At 32.8% G+C, this 4,982-nt stretch overlaps 1 long non-coding RNA gene across 1 annotated transcript; it reads left to right on the forward strand.

Annotated features, from left to right (window-relative positions):
- Positions 1 to 216: 216 nt before the first annotated feature.
- Positions 217 to 1,544, forward strand: LOC138306074 (uncharacterized). The gene is made up of 2 exons (XR_011205772.1): positions 217 to 896; positions 1,283 to 1,544. It is a non-coding gene; the product is annotated as an uncharacterized lncRNA (long non-coding RNA).
- Positions 1,545 to 4,982: the final 3,438 nt, after the last annotated feature.

The raw sequence follows: 4,982 nt of genomic DNA on the forward strand, positions 1-4,982 counted from the left end.
CTGAAAGCAGAATCAAAACGAAATTAAATGAGTGAAGCGAATAAGGTTAATATATAATTAGAAGTTATGACTTTTGCAATGATATTATTACATGCAATGAATGCAGAATTAGATAATGGAAATACAGATATCTAAATCACTCAGATATAATGTAATCTCTATTGCCATAAAGCATTTTCTTACGTAATAAGCATATATCACAAAACAAGCTTAAGGTAGTTTTCTGGTGAGGATTTTGACGTGAACAAAGGGACGTAACTCTTTAGCAACATTACTATGACGTAAACTATTTTTAAAATATGTTTTGGTTATTAAGGTGTTTACTGTTAAAAAATAAACTAAATATGATGTTTCCATGAAGTCACAAGTGTTTATTTTTAGTTTTAGTGAAAAATAGTATCATTTTACGACATATCGTATATCGGCGCAATGACCGGAAATGTAAACAATGTCGGTCGAGTTTTCATGGGTGTGGTGAGAGTGACGTCTTTCAACCGTCATTAGGAAAATAATATAGAGTCAGTGCACTTGTAATGTGACACTAGAAGAAAGACAAACATGAAACACAAAGATTTAGTTAAACTGACTGGTGACTAGACGGACAGTCCAACTTGCAGTTGGGCAGTCGAGCTCATGATTATAAACTTGTCAACTGGACACCTGCCCTGGAATGTTGAAAGAGTGATCATGCTGATAATTTACGACAGTGTGTTTGGTGATGCAGTTGCGGAAAATAAACCCTGTCTTACATCGATTTCATGTAACTGCCTCTAAGTACTAGGCCTAGTACGTAATACTGACTGACACTGTTCAGAATATCTTGGGCTAACAAGTTATTCAAAGTGGCAAGATCTAGATCTTCCAACTGACGGCAGTAAATAAGGTACATTCTAAATGTAAGTACATTTACATTTTTATTACATTATCTATAAACGCAATTACCAAATGCAGTATATTAACAATGTGTAAAACACTTATTCTATAGCTAAAATATTGTACATTGCACACAGGTAATATTCCCATCAGCCCCTCCACACATACAGTTCAAGTACAGTTGAGTACATGTACAATGTGCACACATTCATTTATCAGATTTAGGTCTATAATTTATAAATGATTCTAGGTTAGGGTATTAAGAAAAGAATGAAAACTTGTTCATCTCTTGTTTTTTTCTGAACTGATATTGTTGTAAAATTTATGAAAGTAACAAATATTTCTTTGGCACATGAAAGGCCTACATGATATACATCTGTACATGTATGTTCTCATATTTTTTTTACAGAATGGCTGCAGGCACATCACAGTATTATTCGACTAGGAACCACTCCAGGAGCAAATTTGTGTTCAACATGTGTGTACAAGAGGAAATGAAAATTCTGTGATCAAAAACATTTTCAGTTTTGGTACTCTAACAATTAATTTATCATAATAGTGTAAAATTTTCTTGGAAATGTGTCATACACATAATGTGAAAGAGGCATATATACCTGGTGTATGTTATCAGGTGAAATTCTATTATGTGAAATAAATAAATCAATAATGCAGTATTGTGTTAGCTTCTTTCATGTTGTATATATAGACATGAACTATACATGTGTAATATAAGAGGAGCAGACAAATACATGACAAGACAAGGGTTCCAATCTTGGATCTCAAATTTACAGATAAACTACTGTACCTAATACTGATTCAGAACCATTACACATGTATAGGAATAGTCTAGATTAAATTTCTTATTCCTGCCAATGAAGTCAATTTCTGGTGCAAAATCACTGATATATACATGTAGTACCTTTCACATACAATGTACATATATAAATATATATATTATATATATATCTTTAAAAAAAATAACAACAACAAAATTTCTTTCTAGCACTTTTGTTGTGTCATGATTGATGGCTCTTTATATATACCTGGTATATACTTGTTAGCTGTAAGGCAGAGTAAATTAAACATGCATTGATTACTTATTTTTGTATAATAATGAATTGGATACAGAAGTCTGTTGCAGATGTGAAATGGAATTCTAATGATTTATTCACATCATATTTAAAATGGATATTTCTTTTCCGACATGTAAATAGTTATGGCATTACACCATTCATTCTTCTTGTGAAAACAATAAAATGTTAAATATATATAGGTGAAATTAAAAAAAAAAAACTATAAAAAGACATTTTTTTATTAAATTCATTTATTCAACATACTTACATAATTGTAGGTATGTAAAATAAATATGAATATTATAACTAAGACCTGAACTTTGTGGTTCTGTCAGTCATGTTAAAAGTGGCAAAATTTAATATTATATATGATTCTCGATGTCCTTTATTTGTATCTGAAAAACAATATAAATTTTGAAAAAAAATTAATTAACTATATACTATTGCTATTTTGGAAGAATAAGAAATGTTTGTTGCAATGTTTGTATTAATTTGGATGCACCCCAAATGAATAGCAATGTATTTGGTAAATCGGGCCAGGGGAGATAACTCTGTAATTTTTTGGTTTTCTCTTTTTTCATCATTATTTCAAAAGTTTCAACACTAACCTATTATTTTTTTTTCAAATATTTGTTCATTTAGGTCTCTTTTATCATATGAAAAAAATTGGAGAAGATGTATTTACAACAATTTGGATAAATTTTAGTTTAAAAGCTAAAATAATGTATTTAAATCATGCCACACATAATCTATCATACCTGGATGAAAATAAGAAACAAATGGCAACACATGTGTTTTCATGTACACTTTTTTGCTCAAACTTTGTAAATGACATAGTCATGAATCAATTTGAAGAAGAAGAAAATTAACCTGATACTTATATTTTGTTTATTTTAATAATTATTGTTCATAATTGAATTTTTCATGGAAAATTGATGAAAAAAGTGTAAATAAGTAGGCATTTTCATGAAGCTATAGAGAAAAAAGAAGCACACCAACATATATTTTTTATTGCATTTTTTTGTTTGTCAATAACCCCTCTTTCAAAAAAGTCATAAGAAAAAAAACTGTATTTACAAGAAATTTTTGACCCCTCAGCAGAATACATCCTTAACATTCCATGACTCTGACTAAGTGGTTAAAGTGTCTAACATTCTACCACTAGTCCTCCACTTCTGGGTCACAGTGGCTGAGTGGTTAAGGTGTCTGACATTCTACCACTAGTCCTCCACCTCAGGGTCACAGTGGCTGAGTGGTTAAAGTGTCTAACATTCTACCACTAGTCCTCCACCTCTGGGTCACAGAGGCTGAGTGGTCAAGGTGTCTGACATTCTACCACTAACCCTCCACCTCTGGGTCACAGTGGCTGAGTGGTTAAGGTGTCTGACATTCTACCACTAGTCCTCCACCGCAGGGTCACAGTGGCTGAGTGGTTAAGGTGTCTGACATTCTACCACTAACCCTCCATCTCTCGGTCACAGTGGCTGAGTGGTTAAGATGTCTGGTATTTTACCACTGGCCCTCCACTTCTGGGTCATAACTTGTCCAAGAAATTGAAGGCCATAATGACATTCAAATTGGAACTATTGTTATCTTTCCAAGGCCATGATTAAAAAGTTAAAAGTTTGACGTTCATTGACCAGCGCCAAATGTTTGATCACGTGACGTTTGAGTCGTCCGGACATTTGTCGCAGAACCTTCAGATGCGATGTACAGGTCATGGATATTGAATCGAAACGTAAACTCTATGTCAGGGCAAGGAGAGATAACATACACGAGGTAGTAACGAAGCAAGAAACCTAATCAATGGAATTACGATGGACATTCAGTTTGATTTCAATCGTTTTCAAACGTTTATATCACGTGACATTTTACGGCTTTGTCGTGTAGAATAGTCATTGGAACACTCAAACTTTGCTAACGCGCCACGCTGTCTGTTACACGTCGAGCGAGAGAGTTACCATGATTTCTGTAAAATACAATTAAAATTATCAAGAATCAGAAAAACGAAAATGCGAAAATACAAAAATACTTTTAATAGATGCGTTTGTTTATGATTAAAGTTAATGAAAGAACCGAGATATGAAGCAATATTCTGAAATATGTCTTTCTTCCTGAAAAAAATCGATCTGAGAGATCCAACAAAATGAATTGCTGATGGTATTTTGATGGGAGTTTAATAATTCAAACGTGACTGTACGATTACGTGATTTGATATAGAGGAAAGCGAATCGAGTCGACCCAAGTCTGTGTGGTGACGGATCCGAGACCATTCTCGTCCATTATTAGGTTATATTAATGCCGAGTCGTGTTTTGGTTGTACGCATGGGACCCTCCTGGTGATGAATGTTCCGATATATTGTTTAAAGAACAACGATCAACACTATCGCCAGAAGTTAATAAGCCGTAAATAAAAGATAAATGTCGCCTTCTGCTGACGGTCGCCATGACAGCAGACACAGGGCCAAGTCGATTTGTTCTCAAGGATTGGGTGTGTTTTTATCAGAGCTGTTTCTGTCCTAGGTTTATTCATGTGACTGACGACTGGCTAAAACGAGCCTCGTTCTCGTTCAGCCGGGTGTAACTTAAAACAAAGCAAGCAGCAAAAATTTGTACATAACTTTTGTTCATAACAGTTGTACATAATTTTTGTACATACCAATTTGTGCATAACATTTGAACATAACATGTGTACATAACATGTGTACATAACATTTGTACATAAAAGTTGTACATAGCTTTTGTACAAAATATTTGTACATAACTTTTGTATATAACATTTGTACAAAATATTTGTAAATATCATAGCATTTTAACATAACTTTTGGACATAATATTTGTAAATAACTTGTGTGCATAACTTTTGTACATAACATTTGTTCATAATATTTGTACAGACATAACTTTTATACATAACTTTTGTACATACATACCATTTGTACATAACATTTGTACATAACATGTGTACATAACATTTGTACATAACATTTGTACATAACATGTGTACATAACATTTGTACATAGCATGTGTACATA

The sequence above is a fragment of the Argopecten irradians genome, chromosome 13 (genome assembly GCF_041381155.1).
Source record: "Argopecten irradians isolate NY chromosome 13, Ai_NY, whole genome shotgun sequence".
In the NCBI taxonomy this organism is placed as follows: Eukaryota; Metazoa; Mollusca; class Bivalvia; order Pectinida; family Pectinidae; genus Argopecten; species Argopecten irradians.